Here is a 22,197-nt window from a genome sequence, read left to right on the forward strand (position 1 = left end):
ACCGTTGAGATCTTCTTCACTTCCACGTCTCCGCGCTGCACGATCTCTCGAATCAAATGGTATTTCCTCTCAATATGCTTAGAGCGCTTATGGCTTCTAGGTTCCTTTGAGTTAGCGACAGCCCCACTATTATCACAATAAAGGGTCATGGGCTCGTCGACGTTTGCAACAACTTCCAAATACTTAAGGAACTTTCTAAGCCATACAGCCTCTTTGGATGCTTCACAAGCAGCCACATATTCTGCTTCCATTGTGGAGTCAGCAATGCAAGATTGCTTAATACTTCTCCACACAACAGCTCCACCATTAAGGATGAACACAGATCCCGAAGTGGATTTCCTGGAATCCTTATCCGCTTGAAAATCGGAGTCGGTATATCCCGTCATAGTCAGGTCAGTACCTGAGTAGGTAAGCATCAAGTTCCTAGTTCTTCGAAGATACTTAAGAACATGCTTAACAGCAATCCAGTGCTCGGGTCCAGGGTTGGATTGGTAACGACTAACTACGCCAACGGCGAAACAGATGTCGGGTCTAGTGCAAAGCATAGCATACATGAGGCTTCCTACGGCAGAGGCGTAAGGAATCTTCCTCATGTCTTCAATCTCTTGTGCAGTCTTGGGAGACTGGTCCTTAGAGAGTGAAACTCCATGGCTAAAGGGTGTTTGACCCCTCTTGCAGTCTTGCATCGAGAAGCGATCCATCACCTTATCAATATAAGATGCTTGAGAGAGCGACAAGGTCCGATTTTTCCTATCTCGAAAGATTTGGATCCCCAGAATGTACGCGGCTTCTCCTAGATCCTTCATATCGAATAGCTTTGCCAGCCAGACCTTAACCTCAGATAACTTACCCACGTCATTACCAATGAGTAGTATATCATCGACATAAAGTACCAGAAACACAACTTTGCCTTCGTGTATTAACTTGTAAACACAAGGCTCATCTATTGACTGTTCAAAGCCGAAGCTCTTTACAGTTTCATCGAATCTAATATTCCATGACCTACATGCTTGCTTTTGTCCATAAATGGATTTAAGCAACTCACAAACCTTGGTCTCTTGACCTTTATCCACGAAACCGTCTGGTTGAGCCATGTAAATGCGCTCGTCAAGATTGCCATTCAGAAAGGCTCTCTTGACATCCATTTGCCAGATCTCATAGTCGAGAGCTGCAGCTATGGATAGGAGTATGCGGATGGATTTAAGCATCGCGACTGGCGAGAAGGTTTCTTCCTAGTCAATCCCTTCTTGTTGGGTATAACCCTTCGCCACAAGTCGTGCTTTGAACGTTTCGACGTTCCCATCAGGACCCCTTTTCTTCTTGTATATCCACTTACACCTTACGGGTTTAATCCCTTCAGGAAGGTCTACAAGTTTCCAGACTTTGTTGACATACATCGAGTGCATTTCAACTTTCATGGCGTCAAGCCAAAGGTTTGATTCAGAACAAGCCATCGCTTGGCTATAGGAAACAGGGTCATCCATGTAGGAGACGGCTACGAGAGAGTCTCCATAAGACATGTACATGTCATGCTGTTGAATAGCCCTCCCACTACGTCGAAGTACTACTTGACGAGATTCTGATGAGTTAGGTTGTGTTTCAGTTGGGGTAAGAACAGTTCTTACAGATGAGGTAGAAGCTTCCTCACCCACCTTTTCTTCAAGCACAATTTTGCTTCTAGGTTTCGCATCCTTCATAAAGTCCTCCTCAAGGAAACGAGCATTCGCGCTAACGAAAGTCTTATCGTCCTCGGGACTATAGAAAGTAAAACTGTTGTCGGTCCGTCTCGGACCGACGGGGACTAAGGTGTCACCTCAACCCGTGCGACCGGTGCAAGGCCTCGAGCGGCGAAACCTTGCCTCGGCCTTTGGCTGGCCAAAACCAATGGCCGGGCCAAGGGTCAGCCGGCCAGCGGCCGGCCATATGCTTGGCCGGCCTGTCGCCGGCCCAAAAGTCAGTCGGCCAGTGGCCGACCATATGCTCAGCCGGCCAATGGCCGGCCATATGCTGAGCCGGCCCTCCAAGGCCGGCACTCCAAGGCCGGCCCTCCTCCAAGGCCGGCCCTCCAAGGCCGGCTCTCCAAGGCCGGCACTCCAAGGCCGGCCCTCCTCCAAGGCTGGCTCTCCAAGGCCGACACTCTAAGGCCGGCCCTCCTCCAAGGCCGGCACTCCAAGGCCGGCATTCCAAGGCCGGCCCTCCTCCAAGGCCGGCTCTTCAAGGCCGGCACTCCAAGGCCGGCCATCCTCCAAGGCCGGCACTCCAAGGCCGGCCCCTCTCCATGGCCGGCACTCCAAGGCCGGCTCTCCATGGCCGGCTCTCCATGGCCGGCTCTCCGTGGCCGGCTCTCCAAGGCTGGCTCTCCAAGGCCGGCCCTCCATGGCCGGCTCTCCAAGGCCGTCCCTCCATGGCCGGCTCTCCATGGCCGGCTCTCCATGGCCGGCTCTCCATGGCCGGCTCTCCAAGGCCGGCCCTCGATGGCCGGCTCTCCAAGGCCGGCCCTCCATGGCCGGCTCTCCATGGCCGACCCAACCTTGCTCATTCGGCCAAGGGGTCTTCAAACCACCCCTTGGCTGCCTATAAATACAGGGGCCGCTCCCCTAGTCCGGGTAATCCGAATTTGAGTACTGAAACACTGTCGAACTCGTACCTCGCTCGTTTCTCTCAAGTTTCGACCTCTAAACACTAAACCCTCTACAAACCACCTCAATCCCACTAATGTTGAGCGTCGGAGAGGTAAACAGAGGCAACCCCTCTGTTTCCCCATTGTAGTTCACACCTTCTCTGCTTGCTTTTTAGGTGCCTGGACGAGACAGATACCATAGACAGCTAAAGGAAGACTTGGGATACCAAGTCCGACACGCTCGAGCCGGAGTGAGACCACTTGGTCCGGCCTTGGGTCTAACCACTCTGGGCTCCTAAATAGTTGTCCGAAAAACATCGACAACATTTTGGCGCTAGAAGGAGGGTATCTCTCGACCTTGGCAACACATCCCCTCTACCAGTCTTCTTCTCACTTCTACGACTCTCGAGAGATGAGTCGTAGCCCCGCCACCTCCATGGGCGCCCGAGCGACTAGCTCGAGGCGCGACCTCCAAAGCTCCGCGCACCGTCTCGAAGGGCAACCTCGTGATAACGAGAGCCAGTCCTGAGACCTGGCGAATGACCCCGAGGCCGCAGTCCGAGAGGACACGGCTCGAAGGCTCACCGAGCTCCTAGACCACCCCGGCGTCACCGGCGCGCTCATCGCCGACCTCCTCGACTCCAACAATGTCGATTACATCAACCACGAGACCAGCCTCGACCACGCTATTCACGAAAGTGGACACACACGCACGCCCCCAAGGGGACACCCTCGGGCGGCCGCGTCGAAACATCTACTTTCTGATGAGCACGCGCACGCGCCCTCGAGGGGACACCCTCGGGCGACCACGTCAAGGCTCCAAAGCTCACGCAATACCCAAGAACGCTCAGTCTCGAGGTCCCGAAAGGGACGCTCCAAGCTCTCCATCCGCGTCCAAAACCCTCGTGAAGGTGACAACGTCGATGGTCGCGGCCTCCGTCAAGGGCGTCGCCTGAATGACGCACCCTTAACAAGGGTGATAGGGACAGCCTCCGGAGACTTGAGAGACCGCCTCACTTCTCAAAGAGAGAATCACGAGTTCGACTTGAGAGAAAAGCTCAACGCCCGACGCGAGACCGCGATCAACTTGGGGCAGCAACCACCCAACATTGATCGAGCACTCGACCAAGAGCGCGCAGCCACGCTTGTGATGCCGGCCGTTTGTCCCGAGTCACGAAGGAAAAGGCGCCGGAAGGGTCAAGTCCCTAACGACCACCCTTCTCCAGCCCCGAAGCGATCCTTCGTCCCGCTCAACACAACGCCCGACCGGATCCTGAGCTTACGCCGCGATAAGCTGGGAAGCCCTGCTCCACTCACAAAGGACCCCGCGAAGCGAGATCGAAGTAGGTTCTGCGAATACCACAAAGATCACGGGCACGCGACGATCGAGTGCAAGCAGCTTAAGAAGCGAATTGATTCCCTAATTCGAGGTGGGGATTTCAAGGAATTCGTCGCGTCCGCTAGCAAGCCATGAGTGTCGTTACTTCGACCCTTAAACTCACGACCGAACTCGATCGACCTCGTGATTGCTTTTATTTCAAAAATGTAATTTTCTTTTTTTTTTCATAAAAGAAGGCCAAGTGTCATTACCACCTGTAACGACCCCCTTATTGCAATAAAGAGTTATTTCACACATGAAAAAGTGTAACGCACACTATTGTATACCTCTAATACGAGAGTTTCTTGGCCTTCATCTCACAAAAGCAAGAAACTCGGGGGGCTAACAGGGATCAATGCTCAATCAAAAACAACTCAACAACAACTCAAAAAATATATAATAATAAAGTCTCAAGGGGCCGATGGTTAGGCCGGAGGTCCCAAAGAAAGACTTTTCACATGACTCCTCGAGATGAGTTCATCCCTCGAGTCGAGCTTCGAGTCCGTGAGTCGATCGATACTCCTCGCGACGACTCTTCACGAAACTCCTCGTGCAGGCTCTACGTGAGTCCTCGAGTCGAGTTCGAGTCCACGACTCGATTGATACTACTCGTGCAGGCTCTACGAGAGTCCTCGAGTCGAGTTCGAGTCCACGAGTCGATTGATACTCCTCGTGCAGGCTCTACGATGTCTCCTCGAGATGAGTTAATTCCTCGAGTCGAGCTGCGAGTCCGCGAGTCGACTGATACTCCTCGTGCCAACTCTTCACATGACTCCTCGAGATGAGTTCATCCCTTGAGTCGAGCTTCGAGTCCGTGAGTCGATCGATACTCCTCGCGACGACTCTTCACGAAACTCCTCGTGCAGGCTCTACGTGAGTCCTCGAGTCGAGTTCGAGTCCACGAGTCGACTGATACTCCTCGTGCCGACTCTTCGCATGACTCCTCGAGATGTGTTCATCCCTCGAGTCGAGCTTCGAGTCCGCGAGTCGATCGATACTCCTCGCGACGACTCTTCAGGAAACTCCTCGTGCAGGCTCTACGTGAGTCCTCGAGTCGAGTTCGAGTCCACGAGTCGACTGATACTCCTCGTGCCGACTCTTCACATGACTCCTCGAGATGAGTTCATCCCTCGAGTCGAGCTTCGAGTCCGTGAGTCGATCGATACTCCTCGCGATGACTCTTCACGAAACTCCTCGTGCAGTCTCTACGTGAGTCCTCGAGTCGAGTTCGAGTCCACGAGTCGACTGATACTCCTCGTGCCGACTCTTTGCATGACTCCTCGAGATGAGTTCATCCCTCGAGTCGAGCTTCGAGTCCGCAAGTCGATCGATACTCCTCGCGACGACTCTTCACGAAACTCCTCGTGCAGGCTCTACGTGAGTCCTCGAGTCGAGTTCGAGTCCACGAGTCGACTGATACTCCTCGTGCCGACTCTTCGCATGCCTCTTCGAGATGAATTCATTCCTCGAGTCGAGCTCCGAGTCCGCGAGTCGAACGATACTCCTCGCGCCGACTCTTCATGAAACTCCTCGTGCAGGCTACATAAGCCCTCGAGTCGAGTTCGAATCCACGAGTCGACGAGCTACTCCTCGTGGCAACTCCACATGTCTCCTCGAGATGCGTTCATTCCTCGAGTCGAGTTCGAATCCACGATTCGACAAGCTACGCCTTGTGCCGACCCCACATGCCTCATTGAGATGAGTTCATTCCTCGAGTCGAGTTCGAACCCACGAGTCGACCGATAGTCCTCGTGCTGATTCTTCACGAAACTCCTCGTGCAGGCTCTACGTGAGTCCTCGAGTCGAGTTCGAGTCCACGAGTCGATTGATACTCCTCACGACGACTCTTTGCGAAACTCCTCGTGCAGGCTCTACGTGAGTCCTCAAGTCGAGTTCGAGTCCACGAGTCGATTGATACTCCTCGTGCAGGCTCTACGATGCCTCCTCGAGATGAGTTAATTCCTCGAGTCGAGTTCATTCCTCACATGCCTCCTCGAGATGAGTTCATTCCTCGAGTCGAGTTCGAACCCATGAGTCGATCGATAGTCCTCGTGCTGATTCTTCACGAAACTCCTCGTGTAGGCTCTACGAGAGCCCTCGAGTTGAGTCCCGAGTCAACAAGCCAACTAACCACTCCTCTTGCAGGCTTTACATGAGTCCTCGAGTTGAGTCCCAAGTCCACAAGTCAACTAACTATTCCTCGTGCAGGCTCTACATGAGTCCTCAAGTTGAGTCTCAAGTCCGCGCTCGCCGCCCAGCTCGTGGGCCGATAGGCAACGAATTACAAATGGGTTCAAGGTCTGCGTCCGCTGGGCGTATCTGGTCTAGCCAGCGTCCACGGGAAACTTGGCCACACGAATGTGGCGTCGCGCTCGCCGCCCAGCTCGTGAGCCGATAGGCAACGAGTTACAAATGGGTTCAAGGTCTGCGTCCGCTGGGCGTATCTGGTCTAGCCAGCGTCCACGGGAAACCTCGCCACACAAATGTGGCATCGCGCTCGCCGCCCAGCTCATGAGCCGATAAGGCAACGAGTTACAAATGGGTTCAAGGCTTGCGTCCGCCAGGGCGTATCTGGTCTAGCCAGCGTCCACGGGAAACCTCGCCACACAAACGTGGCATCGCGCTCGCCGCCCAGCTCGTGAGCCGATAAGGCGACGAGTTACAAATGGGTTCAAGGCTTGCGTCCGCCAGGACGTATCTGGTCTAGCCAACGTCCACGGGAAACCTCGCCACACAAACGTGGCATCGCGCTCGCCGCCCAGCTCGTGAGCCGATAAGGCGACGAGTTACAAATGGGTTCAAGGCTTGCGTCCGCCAAGGCGTATCTGGTCTAGCCAGCGTCCACGAAAAACCTCGCCACACAAACGTGGCATCACGCTCGCCGCCCAGCTCGTGAGCCGATAAGGCGACGAGTTGCAAATGGGTTCAAGGCTTGCGTCCGCCAGGACGTATCTGGTCTAGCCAGCGTCCACGGGAAACCTCGCCACACAAACGTGGCATCGTGCTCGCCGCCCAGCTCGTGAGCCGATAAGGCGACGAGTTACAAATGGGTTCAAGGCTTGCGTCCGCCAGGACGTATCTGGTCTAGCCAGCGTCCACGGGAAACCTGGCCGCACAAAGCCGTCCCTCGCTATGCATTAAAAGCCCTTCTACGATGCGACCACAAACTCGATAGTGTTTGTCCTGGGTCCACACATCGACGTAAGCACTGTGTTTCCGCTCGACCTATGCTCGACCAGAAACTCGGGGGGCTAATGTTGTCGGTCCGTCTCGGACCGACGGGGACTAAGGCGTCACCTCGACCCGTGCGACCGGTGCAAGGCCTCGAGCGGCGAAACCTTGCCTCGGCCTTTGGCCGGCCCAAACCAATGGCCGGGCCAAGGGTCAGCCGGCCTGTCGCCGGCCCAAAGATCAGTCGGCCAGTGGCCGACCATATGCTCAACCGGCCCTCCAAGGCCGGCACTCCAAGGCCGGCCCTCCTCCAAGGCCGGCCCTCCAAGGTCGGCTCTCCAAGGCCGGCACTCCAAGGCCGGCCCTCCTCCAAGGCCGGCTCTCCAAGGCCGGCACTCCAAGGCCGGCACTCCAAGGCCGGCCATCCTCCAAGGCCGGCACTCCAAGGCCGGCCCTCCTCCAAGGCCGGCACTCCAAGGCCGGCCCTCCTCCAAGGCCGGCTCTCAAAGGCCGGCACTCCAAGGCCGGCCCTCCTCCAAGGCCGGCACTCCAAGGTCGGCCCTCCTCCAAGGCCGGCACTCCAAGGCCGGCCCCTCTCCATGGCCGGCACTCCAAGGCCGGCTCTCCATGGCCGGCTCTCCATGGCCGGCTCTCCAAGGCCGGCTCTCCAAGGCCGGCCCTCCATGGCCGGCTCTCCAAGGTCGGCCCTCCATGGCCGGCTCTCCATGGCCGACCCAACCTTGCTCATTCGGCCAAGGGGTCTTCAAACCACCCCTTGGCTGCCTATAAATACAGGGGCCGCTCCCCTAGTCCAGGTAATCCGAATTTGAGTACTGAAACGCTGTCGAACTCGTACCTCGCTCGTTTCTCTCAAGTTTCGACCTCTAAACACTAAACCCTCTACAAACCACCTCAATCCCACTAATGTTGAGCGTCGGAGAGGTAAACAGAGGCAACCCCTCTGTTTCCCCTTTGTAGTTCACACCTTCTCTGCTTGCTTTTCAGGTGCCTGGACGAGACAGATACCATAGACAGCTAAGGGAAGACTTGGGATACCAAGTCCGACACGCTCGAGCCGGAGTGAGACCACTTGGTCCGGCCTTGGGTCTAACCACTCTGGGCTCCTAAATAGTTGTCCGAAAAACAGCGACAACAAAAACCTTTGGTTTCCTTCGGATATCCTACAAACAGGAACAATTCTGACCTACTAGCCAACTTGCTAGTCTTTTGCCTCAGCACGTGTGCAGGGCAACCCCAAATTCGGATGCGGCCAAGATTCACTTTATGGCCAGTCAATCTTTCATAAGGAGTACCAGGAACCGTTTTAGACGGAACTTGGTTCAAAATGTAAGCGGCTGTTTCGAGGGCATATCCCCAAAAGGAAAGCGGGAGTGATGAGTAACTCATCATTGATCTAACCATCTCTATAAGAGTTCGGTTTCTTCTCTCTGACACTCCGTTTTGTTGAGGTGTGCCAGGTGCGGTAAGCTGAGAAGCAATACCTTCTTCTTTAAGAAAGTCATCGAACTCTCCAGACATATACTCACCACCTCGATCAGATCGAAGGGTTTTGATCACTTTGCCAGTTTGCTTTTCCACTAAAGCCCTAAAGACCTTAAATACGTTAAAGGTCTCGGATTTGTGTTTAAGCAAATAGACAAACCCATATCTTGAGTAATCATCACTGAAGGTAACGAAGTATTCGTATCCTCCACGTGCCTGTTGGCTGAGCGGACCACATACATCATAATGTATTAGTTCCAGCAACTTAGTGGCTCTTCGACCCTTATCGGAGAAAGGTCGCTTAGTCATTTTTCCTTCTATGCAGGATTCACAAGTAGGTAGTGAACCTATTGCAGAGGCTTGGAGTGGACCATCCCTCACAAGTCTCTTAATCCTATCTAGACTGATATGACCAAGTCTTAAGTGCCAGAGGTATGTTGATTTTGTTAGATCGGAGGATTCAGAAAGTTTGATCCTCTTTGGCTCCCTAATTAGATCATTATCTATTTCGGTGTCTAAAAGAGAAGGTTTAGTGGGATAGATGTAGAAAAGAGCATTCTTCATACATGCATGAGTGACAAAAGAATTATCAGGAAACGAAATACGAATTCCATTCTTAATAAACTTTAAACAATAATCTTGCTCACGAAGACGAGCAACGGATATTAAGTTCTTCCCAAAGGTAGGAACAAAATAAACATTATTCAAGTTTAAAGTGCGGTCTTCAAAAGACAGCGTCACGGATCCCACAGCCTTCGCAGACACCAGGCTCCCATCACCCCATTTGAAACAGAACTCGCCTTCCTCTAAGCTTTTGGTTTTCTTGAAACCATTCAAGGAACAACAAATATGGTTAGTAGCAGCGGAGTCAAGAATCCACGTTGATACATTATCAGCTACTAAGCATGCTTCGGTAACTAGTACAATACTATGCTCCTTTGCTTTGAGATAGGCAGGACAGTTCTTTTTATTGGCTTTGTGAGGTCTCTTCTTAGTTCCAGAGGCGGAGGCTTTTTGCTCACTAGCATGTGCCTCTCCTTGATTCCTCTTTCTCTTAGTGAGACCTACAGCAGTGTGAAGTTCCTTCATAAGCTTGGTACAGTTTACTCTAGCTTGTTTATGGAGTAGTTCATCTTGGAGGTATCAAGAGATGCGGGGAGAGTTTCTAAGATCATATCTATGATATTCTTCCCATCAATCTCAGATCCTAGGATTTCCATTTTATTCAGAAAACTAATGATCAGTATCATGAAGTCTCCAACAGGAGTCCTAGCCTGCATATGACAGTTCATAAACTGTCGGACTGCTTGTAGCCTTGTTTGACGCCTTTGCCCTCCAAACATCTCAAGGAGATTGTAGAGCATGTCCGCGGCAGTCTCAAAGTCACGATGTTGCTCTTTCAGCATATTGTTCATAGATGCCAAGATATAGCACCTCACAATCTCATCGGATCGAAGCCGGGCTGCTAAGGCGTCATTGTCCTCTTGAGTTGAATCATCATTCGTCAGAGGAGGACACGGGGTGGTGAGTACCCATTTGTGCTTGTTAACGGTAGGTATTATGTCGAGGTTACGTTTCGAATCTACGTAGTTTTCGTTTTTGAGTTTGATCGAGGAAAGAAAGATTGAGAGATGGTTGAGAGACATATTGCCTATATAAGTTGAAACAAGTTTATGATTAGTCTTTGGTTTAGGATTTAAGTTTTATTAAGACTTTTATAAAATTCAAAGGTGTTATAAACCAAAGGATAATTTACTCCCTCAAGAGAAGGCCGCAAAAAATCTCCTTTTATAAGTAAATGACACATCATTAATGCTAAGCCAAGATGTCAATACATCAATTTTGACTAGCCACCTTTTAAATTGGTTTGATCACTCACATCCTTTCGCAGAGCCTCAAGGGAGGATTACTAGGGATTGAGCCTAAGTGTGCAACCAACCACTTAGTCCAAAAGATCAGCTTTGAAAAACAATCCCCCAAGGGGAGGCCTTGTCATCATTGCATCACTCTCGGACGTAGCTCATTGAGCAATGATCGAAGCAATAACGCCTTGGAGTACTCACATTTAAGTGAGGGTCGCAAGAGCGACTCTTAGTCCCACGTTATTGCATCTTTCATTAGTGTTGGGGATCGTGGGTTACAAACAACGAATATGACCCTCCCACTTAGTTTTTGGAGTTGGTTCATCGACTCTTATAAGTTCGGAAACAGATTTCCTAGTTAGAGAGCGACAGAGCGGACAACTAGAAGAGAATCCTAGATCGACATGTTCAGAGCAGTATTAGTGCATAAAGGCACAAGGTACATACTCGATCTTTTCCTATTTTCTATTTCGGGAAAGTGCGTGAGGGAAGTGTGAACTTCAACTCACTCGAACACTTGAAAGTTTGAGATTACACATCTTTTTATTTTTCGGCTTGTCTACAAGGACACCTCCCACTCAAATTTTCAAGAGCATATAGATTTTTAACATATGTGATATAGATATAGTTTTGAAAACATTTTGAAAATTTATTTGATTTGGATGACAAACTATTTTTTCAAGTTTGAAAGTGAAAACGGTTTTTCAAAATTCAAACTAGTTTTGTAAAAAAAACAATTTCAATTAAACTTTCAAAAATCAAAACATTTTAATCTTATACATCATGTTTATAATCATATGAAAAACATTTTTTCTCAAGAAAATTTTCTCATTAGAGTTCTATAACTCATGGTAGTGGGGTTTGAAAATCCGGATTTCTAAAAAACTGGAGTTTCAGACAGCCGCGCACCTTGGAGTAAAATCGCCATATCTGGCGGCTCCGATGTTCTTTTGAGCCAAAACCGGTGGCATTGGATAGAGGACAGACAGAGATTTAATTTGATTCAAGAATAATTAAATTTCGATTTCGGAGCAGAGAGTTATTCCAGTTTTAATGCGGGTTTACTCCAGCTCGAAGAAAAAGAAATAAATTAAAGCTTGGTCCTTTTTAGGTGCGAAAAAGAATCAAGTGTAACGGAACGTTTTAAGATGTTGTTTAAAGCTTTTATTTGTGTTTTATTAGCAGGGTAATAACATAGAATAAAAGAAATAACAACAAGCATAAAACGATTCAAGTAAAAATAAGAAACTAGCAAGATATCAAAACTAGTCACAAAATTTTACTCGAAATTTCTCAAACCTTTAAAACATGTTTTTCAATATAAAAAATTAAAAACTTTTAGAACTGATTCTAATGTGTTTTAAAAACATCCCAAACTCATAGAAAATCAACATGCTTTTTAATTTAAAGACAAGAGCATTAAATTAAAAAAATCTAAGATTACAATTCTAACTTGTCACAAAATTAGTAAACTTTCGAAAACGATTTTCAAGCTCATAATTTTAAAAACATGTACATGCTAATCTTTGACCATAGCTCTGATACCATTTGTTGGAATTGATCTAGGGTTTAAGAAAAAGATTAAACGCTTCGCGAAGCGGCGGAATTTTAAAAAATTTATTTTCAAGTAAAAACAGTTTTTACTAACCTAGACAAAGAAGCAGTACATGTAATTAAAAATCAATATGAGCTAAGAGTTTACTAACCTTTCTTGAAGCTTGAACTTTGAAGAAGCTTTTGGAAAGTTTGCAACGCTCGTCTCCCCTCGCAGCACGTCCCTCTTTCCTTCCTCGGCACCTCGAGCAACCACGAAAGTTTCTATCATTAAATCACTCGAAATAAAGGAATTAGTGAGTGGGCACTTTTAAACACTACGACTTAAGAACAAGTCTTGAAGTCGCAGAGCTAAACACTAGGTCGAGTGAGGACCTAGGTGCCAAGACAAGAAAAATCGAAAATAAACTAGAGAGAGAGAGAGGATTTTCGGCCACAAGTTCTAGAGAGACAGTCTCTCAAATCTCTTAAACTTGGATGAATGAATTGTGAGGAAATGAGGCTCCTATTTATAGGAGAGGTCTCACCTTCAATAAGGTAGTTTCCTCTTCTATAGAATATCACATATTCATGAGCTAATTTCCCTATTTCCTACTTGAGACACACGGCCAAAACAAGTCTTCTAGAAGCCTTGATTTGTTTCCTATTTTGTTCAAGGCTTGCCTTTTCTCTCATGTGGCCGATTCCTTATGCATCCCATATGCAAAATTTGTTTCCTCTTTTTCTTTTGGCAAGTATCTAAATACATTTATGCACAAAATAAACTCTTTCTCTTGGGTATTTTGGGCGCCCATCTCTCATCTAGAAGGAGCTTCTAGAAGCTTCTTCATTTGTTCATGACAACATGAGAAAAGCCCATTAAGAATTTTCAATAAAATTCTTATGAAATGAAATTAATTCACAAGGCCCAATAATCAAGTCATGGCCGAGTGACATTAAGTCATCAAATGAACTTGTCAAAAAATTTATTGACATTCATTTCATCCTATGTCTCAAAAGACAAAAATACCCTTTTGATAATTTTCGTTCTTGTTTTGACTTAGCTTCCAGTTTAACTATTCCTATCGATGTGATTCGTGACAGTGACCTCATGGACCCAAATGAACAAAGCTTGAGCTAAACACTTGGACTCAAAAGTTCACAAACCTTTTCCAAGTTTAGCTTAATGCCAACTGACTCCACTAAAGAGCTGACACTGAAAATCTCTCGGTTCAAATAAATTTATTTTCTACTCAAGAATTCGACCTAATTATGATGAGCGGATCCACTAACTATTATCTATGTTTACCCTTCATGAATGTCATCAGCTAGTCGGGATTTACTAAATTACCATTTTAACCTTCTAGATGTTATTTCCTCAACTCCTTTGTCGCTTGTGAATAAGTTAGAAACAATGTATTGACGAGGAGCTAACAAGTCACATTGTTTCATCCAAAAGAGTCAGGACTCAATTTGGACACTGGCCAGTTCATTTATTCACAGTCCAAGGAACAAAGCATGAGGTGACATACATTGCATTTCAGCAATCTTGTACATGAATTCCATATCTATGAGAACTTCACAAAGTTACTCATGACAGACTCACAACTTAGTACTTTACCAATAGGCCTTGTTCGGAATCACATAGTGAGTCCGAACTTTGACTTTCTCAAATGAGAATACTAAGGTGTGAAATGGCATGTCTCATTTCAGGATTAAGGTAAGCATGATGCAATTCATACATAGTGACTTCGAGACGTAAGAGGTTAAATGGTTTGTTCTTATATTGTCTCTAGAAGTGCACTGGTCAATTCAGTACCTTCGGAAGATACCTAGAAGAACTATAAAGTCCCCAACTCTCAATGCCTCATAACCAGACATCATAGATTCTTCTAACAATCATACTGAGGTCAATAGTCCTTTGACCCTAAGATTGCGAATATATCGTTTTAAGCAAACTACGAAGAGTTTGTTCATGCAAATCTACATTTGTCTCTTCGTAAGTTGTTAAGTTTGTTTATGGACTAAAAGACTAAGGTTTTATCATAAAGTTTCAAACAAAGAAAGAATGAATGAACGTTTCAACTTTATTAATGAATAGATAGGCAATTACAGGCAAGAGTCTTCATGAGACTTTATTACATCAAATGTACAAAATAAAGACTACAACTCTTCTTGTGGGCACCATTGACAACAAATGGATGGCAGAGAGTCGCACCCACCAGATGAAACTGGTCTAGCCAGCGTCCACGGGAAACTTCGCCGCCGGATGTGGCAGTAAGCCGTGCAAACCGGTTGCGCTAGACATAGTAAGCCGGATTCGTAAGACACGCACTAATCGGATTGCTCAAATCGATTACGCTAAACGTAGCAAATCGAGAAAATAAGACGCATAATATGAAAGCAAACGATATTGCATAAAACAACTCAAAGAATGCGAGAGTACGACGAACATCCAAGAAAGAAATCGTAAGCGAATATCCGAAAGGAAACATAATGCAAGCGCTAAACAAGTGCGCGAAATTGGCTAATCTGAGCCGAAGTCGATCTGCTCCTCATCGTCCTCGGGGCGGGGGACTCCAGACTCGTCAGTCGCCTCTCCGTCAAGCAGGCGGTTCGTCGATTGAGCCGCCTCCGTGGGAATGTGGGAACGCTGGTCGTCCTCCTGCGGCTCATCATCCAAAGGAGGGAACATGGCGTCGAAGAAGGAAACCGTGGTCCCACGAAACGCGTTCTCCTTCGCGGTCGCGTCTCGGACCCGTATGGCCACCTCATAGCGGGCCACCTCCAGCGCGAGGTCCCAGTCGTACTCCAGGTCCATCTTGGATCGCACGGCATCGTCCTTCTCCTCGACGAGGTTCTGCACCTCCGCCTGCAAAGAATCCCTCTCCCTCTCGACCTTGACCCGAGAGATCTCGCTCGCCGATAGTCGAGCGTGGACGATGGTCAGCTCCTCGTCCCGGCTCGAGAGTGCCGCCTGGAGTTTCTTCGTCTCCCCTAAGAAGGTGTCAGCCGCCTGCTCCGCCTTCTCCCGAGACGCCTGCTCGGCCATGCGAAGCGATTTCTCGGCCGCCGATTCCCCGCGAACTCGCTCCAACTCCTCTTCGAGCACTTGAAACTCTAGGGCAGTACGGACCCCCGCTAGAGCGGCAGCATGGGCGGCCGCCGCGCTCTCCTTGTCCTTCTCCATGATCTGCATGCGCCGCAACAGGTCCCGGAGAATGCGGTCACTCCGCTCTAGGCGTGCGAGCATCTGCGGGAACAAGTGATATACGCATAATCAGAATAAGTATAATGATTACACATGAGACGAGCATACGAGTCATACCTTTCGGGCGTCTCCGATCCCATTCTAGAAATGCTCAAGGTCGCTCGTCGTCAGCAGACCCTTGAAATCCCATAGAGAGGTTTCAAGGATCCCTCGGGAGCACTGGTCCCTCAGCTCTGCCGCCTCCGCTAGGAGCATCGATTCCATGCCGTCCGGCGCCGCCGATGTATGGGCGCGCTTATGGCCGGAGGGTGATCCGAAGGAAGTCGACGACGATGGTCGCTTGTTGGAAGAGATCGCCTCATTCCTCGCCCGCGGTGGCGACACCCCGTGGCGAGCCTCAGCTTGGGGATGAGCCGCGGTCGTAGCTTCGACGGTAGGTGCCACTCTCGGCACTTGTGTGCGCGATCGATGTCGTTGGGTCATGGTACCTGAAAAGGAGAAAGGGCATCAGTCGGTTTGAACGTAACAATAAGCGTAAGACAACGAAACGTGCGATAACGCGAGAGCATATGCATGGCTAGTACCCCCCAATCTGGGGGAGGGGTAGACGAACCCCCCGCCTCTGATTCAGGACCCTCCGTAACCTTCACGTCGGGGCCAGGGCATGGAGGAGCGTCGCCGCCCGGCACGAACCACCCAGTCCTCGCCATTAGGTCCGGGGACTCAAACAATGACCCCTGCCGCCTCGAGTCGGGGATTGCCTTGATCACAGCTACGAGTTCGGAATCCTCGACATCCCCGACGGAGGGGAAGTCGGTCGTAGGCCCAAACGATAGGGGTGCCGCCCCGAAGGCCGACTCGGACACCCACATCCAAGGGTACCGATGCTTCGAGGTAACCTTGGTAATGACAGAGATGCGCTTCCGAGTGAACGCCGAGTAGAAGCCCGGTTTCCCCGGGACACCGCGAACAACCACGAGGTCTTAAATGTCATCTACGGTGACCGCCCTTTTCTTCGCTCGATAGAGCATCATGTGGCATGCTTCGAGACATCTGTGACGCGTGCACCCCCAACCTAATCAATAGCTCCTGGATCACTGGCTGAAAGGGCAACCGTAGCCCTCCGCGGAGACTTGCCTCGTGAATGGCGGCGTACCCCTTTCGCGGGTGAGTCTGGAGATCATCGGGCAATGGTCGCAAGATCAATATGGATGACGGGATGGCCAAGCGCTTCCTCAAGCTTAGGAATCTGGCAAGCGAAAGCGAGCTAGGGATGTCGACGCCCGAGCAGTCCAGGTCGCCTCGGATTGCAGATTCCCCGATCGGGAAGGCCAAGGCTCGAGACTCCTCTCGCGCGGTCAAAGTGACGGTGGAAATCGGTGTGGCGTGACGACGCGATGATTCGCCCGAGCGTTCGACGTCGGAGGCGGTTCTCGGCTCGGCGAGTCCTTTGCGGCGGTCGCCCGGACCAACCAAACGACCCCTTGCGCGTGAGCCCGGCCCGACGGGCCTTGTCCCCCCTGTGGCCGGCCCAGCAGTGGGTTCGTCGTCAGCGTTCGGCCCCAGGCCCGGCGGGCAATTCCCGCCAGGGGCCACCTCGTCGCCGGCGCCCGGCCCAGGTGGGGAGCCCCCTTGAGCGCCAAAGGCCATCGGGCCGGCCTCACCACCGCCCGGCCCAGGAGGGGGGTTCTCGCCCGGCCCATTGACGCGCGCACCTGGCCCGGCAGCGCGGCCCGGCCCGCCAGGTGGGCTGCCCTCGTGCGGCCCTAGCCCACCGGCCCCTAGGGCTAGGGCGACAAGCGCCTCGGCCGTCGCCCCCCGGCCGGCGCTGTCCGGCCGGCATTCCTCGTCTCCGGCGTCGGCGTTCCCGCCAGCGGCGCCGCCCGTTTCCGGTCGGCCTCCACCGGTGCGCCCCTCCTCGAGGAAGGTCGGGACCAGGTTGCCCGAGCCTCTCTCGCTGCCGTTCGCCTGCCAAACAGCCCCGGCGTCACCGCCCAGGGCCGATGCAATGCTCTCGGCGCCCGACTCGGCCGGCGCGACTCCTCCCGGGGCGGGCGCTCCCCCAGCGCCGTCTGGGTCTTCTCCGGTGACGCCTCCAGCACAGACAGCGTCGACGAGGGTCGGCGTACCATCGCCCGAGCCCGCCTCGTCGAGCGTGCTTCCGCCCAGGCCGCGCGTGTCCCCAGCGCCGTCTGGGTCCCTTCCGGCGTTGACAGCACCGGCGAGAGCCGGCGCGCCTTCGCCCAGGCCCGCCTCGCCAAGCGCGCCTCCGCCCAGGCCGGCCCGGTGAGTCTGGGCCGACGCCCCCTTACCGGGGCAGGCAGTCACCGGCGCGCGTGCCCTCCTCCTCGTCGGCCAGCCATGCTTCGATCGAGTGAAAATCGTCACCGGCCATCTCAACCACTATGTTGTTCGAAGAAAATGAAGGCACTGCATTTTGGGTAACCAAAGGGGATGACAATTGCGCCCAAAAGTCGTCTAGGTTCACATCTTGGTTCCCGAGCAAATTGGAAAGGTCGTACTCGATGGACCCACAACCCACACCCCAACAGGTGGTTGGTAGGGTCCATTGACGCGTGCAACAAGACAAAACAAAAAGTGACCAAAGAAAAGAAAAAAAAAATAATAATTAAAAGGGTTCGAGCCTAACCTTTTCACGACGGGCTGCTCCGGTGGGCCAACGACGGCGAGAACCTTGAGTTTACCGCACGAGCTTCACTCGCCAGTAAACTCGGGGGGCTAATGTTATCGGCCCGAGCCCGATCGTGGCCGAGTTATGGCGAAGCGGCGTCAAACGCGTCTCGGCAGCTTGCCCCGGCCATTGGTCGTCCCTAGGGCCAGCCTCGGCCAACGGCCGACCAAAACAGCCTCGGCCATTGACCGGCCCAAGGGCCAGCTTCGGCCAATGGCCGAGCCAAGCTGACCCCGGCCATTGGCCGGCCTTAGGGCCAGCCTCGGCCAATGGCCGGCCCAAATAGCCTCGGCCATTGGCCGGCCCAAGGGCCAGCCTCGGCCAATGGCCGAGCCAAGGGTTGCTCGGCCATTGGCCGGCCCTAGGGCCAGCCTCGGCCAATGGCCGGCCCAAATAGCCTCGGCCATTGGCCGGCTAAAGGGCCAGCCTCGGCCAATGGCCGAGCCAAGGCTATCCTCGGCCATTGGCCGGCCCTAGGGCCAGCCACGGCCAATTGTCGACCCAAATAGCCTCGACCATTGGCCGGCCCAAGGGCCAGCCTCGGCCAATGGCCATGCCAAGGCTATCTTCAGCCATTGGCCGGCCCTAGGGCCAGCCTTGGCGAATGGCTGGCCCAAATAGCCTCGACCATTGGCCGGCCCAAGGGCCAGTCTCTGCCAATGGCCGAGCTAAGGCTATCTTCGGCCAAGGGGTTGCCCAAAACACCCCTCGGTCGCCTATAAAAACCAAGGTCCCTCCCTTGGTCCAGCTAATCCGAATTTGAGTACTGAAACGCTATCGAACTCGTACCTCGCTCGTTTCTCTCAAGTATCGGCCTCTAAACACCTAAACCCTCTATATCCACCTCAATCCTACTAATTTTGAGCGTCGGAGAGGTAAACAGAGGCAACCCCTCTGTTTCCCCATTTGTAGTTCATCGTTACCTTCTCTTGAAGGAAAAACGATGGACGAGGCAAACACCAATCACAGCTAAGGGAAGACTCGGGATACCGAGTCCGACACGCTAAAGCCCGAATGCGACCACTCGGTCCGGCCTTGGGTCGAACCGTTGGGGCTTCTAAATAGTTGTCCGAGAAACAGCGACAATAGAAGCGATATCTTCTTCTTTAAGAAAGTGATCGAACTCTCCAGACATATACTCACCACCTCGATCGGATCGAAGGGTTTTGATCACTTTGCCAGTTTGCTTTTCCACTTAAGCTCTAAAGACCTTAAATACGTTAAAGGTCTCGGATTTGTGTTTGAGCAAATAGAAAAAACGGTATCATGAGTAATCGTCAGTGAATGTAACGTAGTATTCCTATCCACCACGTGCCTGTTGACCGAGCGGACCACGTGCTAGTTCCAGCAGCTCAGTGGCTCTTCGACCCTTATCGGAGAAAGGTCGCTTAGTCATTTTTCCTTCTATGAAAGATTCACAGTTAGGTAGTGAACCTATTGCAGAGGCTTGGAGTGGACCGTCCCTCACAAGTCTCTTAATCCTATCTAGACTGATATGACCAAGTCTTAAGTGCCAGAGATATGTTTATTTTATTAGATCGGAGGATTAAGATAATTTGATCCTCTTTGGGTCCCTAACTAGATCATTATCTATTTTGGTGTCTAAAAGGAAAGGTTGAGTGGGATAGATGTAGAAAAGAGCATTCTTCATACATGCATCAGTGACAAAAGTATTATCAGGAAACGAAATATGAATTCCATTCTTAATGAACTTTAAACAATAATCTTGCTCAAGAAGACGAGCAACGGATATTAAGTTTTTCCCAAAGGTAGGAACAAAATAAACATTATTCATGTTTAAAGTGGGGTCTTCAAAAAACGGCGTCACATATCCCACAGCCTTCGCAGACACCAGGCTCCCACCACCCCATTTGAAACAGAAGTCGCCCTCCTCTAAGCTTTTGGTTTTCTTGAAACCATTCAAGGAACAACATATATGGTTAGTACCAGCGGAGTCAAGAATCCACGTTGATACATTATCAGCTACTAAGCATGGTTCGGTAATTAGTACAATACTATGTTTCTTTGCTTTGAGATAGGCAGGACAATTCTTCTTCTCGGCCTTGTGAGGTCTCTTCTTAGATCTTAGAGACGGAGGCTTTGTGCTCAGTAGCATGTGCCTCTCCTTTATTCCTCTTTCTCTTAGTGAGACCTTCAGTAGTGTGAAGCTCCATCATAAGCTTGGTAGCAATGTACTCTAGCTTGTTCATGGACTAGTTCCACTTGAAGGTATCAAAAGATTCGGGAAGAGTTTTCAAGATCATATCTATTTTGATCTCCTCGTTAATCTTAGATCCTAGGATTTCCATCTTATTCAGGTAACTAATGATCTGCATCATATGGTCCCTGACAGGATTCCGAGCATTCATGCGACAGTTCATAAACTGTCGGATTGCTTGTTGCCTTGCTTGACACCTTTGCCCTCCAAACATCTCAAGGAGATTGTAGAGCATTTCGGCGGTAGTCTCGATGTCACGATGTTGTTGTTGCAACACATTGTTCATTGATGCTAAGATATAGCATCTCGCAATCTCATCGGATCGAAGCCATGCCGCTAAGGCGTCTTTTTCCTCTTGAGTCGAATCATCATTTCTCAGAGGAGGACACGGGGTGGTGAGTACCCATTTGTGCTTGTTAAGGATAAGTACTATGTCGAGGTTACATTTCCAGTCTACGTAGTTCTCGGTTTCGAGTTTGTTAAGAAAAGGATGATTGATAGAAGGTGGAGAGACATATTGCCTAATTAAGTTGAAACAAGTTTATAATTAGTCTTTGGTTTAGGATTTACGTTTGTTTAAGACTTGATAAAATCCAAAGGTGTTATAAACCAAACGATAATTTACTCCCTCAAGAGAAGGCCGCAAAAAATATCCATTTATAAGTAAATGACACATCATTAATGCTTAGCCAAGATGTCAATACACCAATTTTGACTAGCCACCTTTTACATTGGTTTGATCACTCATATCCTTTCGCAGAGCCTCAAGGGAGGATTACTAGGGATTGAGTCTAAGTTTGCAACCAACCACTTAGTCCAAAAGATCAACTTTGAAAGAACAATCCCCCAAGAGGAGGCCTTGTCTTCATCGTCCCATTCTCGGACGTAGCTCATTGAGCAATGATCGAAGCAAAAATGCTATAGAGTACTCCCATTGAAGAGAGGGCCACAAGAGTGACTCTTAGTCTCACGTTAATTGCTTCTTTCATTAGTGTTGGGGATCGTGTGTTACAAACAACAAGTATAACCCTCTCACTTAGTTTTTGGAGTTGGTACATCGACTCTTATAATTTCAGAAACAAATTTCCTAGTTATAGAGCGATAGAGCGGACAACTAGCAAAGAATCCTAGAGTTTCATGTTCAGAGCAGTGTTAGTGAATAAAGGCACAAGGTACATACTCGGATCTTTTCCTATTTTCTATTCGGGGAAAGTGCATGAGGGAAGTGTGAACTTCAACTCACTCGAACACTTGAAAGTTTGAGATTACACATCCTTTTATTTTTCGGCTTGTCTACGAAGAGACCTCCCACTCAAATTTTCAAGAGCATATAGATTTTGAACATATGTGATATAGATATAGTTTTGAAAACATTTTGAAAAATTATTTGATTTGGATGTCAAAATATTTTCAAGTTTGAAAACGAAAACGGTTTTTCAAAATTCAAATTAGTTTGGTAAAAATTCAATTTCAATTAAACTTTCAAAAATCAAAACATTTTAATCTTTCACATTATGTTTATAATATTATAAAAAAATATTTTTGCCCAAGAAAAGTTTCTCATTAGAGTTCTATAACTCATGGTAGAGGGGCTGAAAATCCGGATTTTTAAAAAACTGGCATTTCGGAACAGCCGCACAGCTCGGAGTAAAATCACCATAACTGGCGGCTCCAATGTCCTTTTGACCCAAAACCGGTGGAATTGGAAAGAGGACAGACATACCTTTAAATTAATTCAATAATCATTTAATTTCGAATTCTGAGCTGAGAGTTATGCCACTTTTATTGTAGGTTTTACTCAACCTCGAAGAAAACATAAATAATTAAAGTTCGGTCTTTTAGTGCGTGAAAAGAATCGAGTGTAACGGAACGTTTTAGGAAGTTGTTAAGGCTTTTATTTGTGTTTTATTAATATGGTAATAACATGGTATAAAAGAAATAACAACAAGCATAAAACGATTCAAGCAAATAAAAGAAACTAGTAAGACAAGAAAACTAGTCACAAAATT

This window comes from Urtica dioica, chromosome 1 (genome assembly GCF_054948205.1).
Source record: "Urtica dioica subsp. dioica isolate 48M chromosome 1, U.dioica_male_clone48M_v1_H2, whole genome shotgun sequence".
NCBI lineage: Eukaryota > Viridiplantae > Streptophyta > Magnoliopsida > Rosales > Urticaceae > Urtica > Urtica dioica.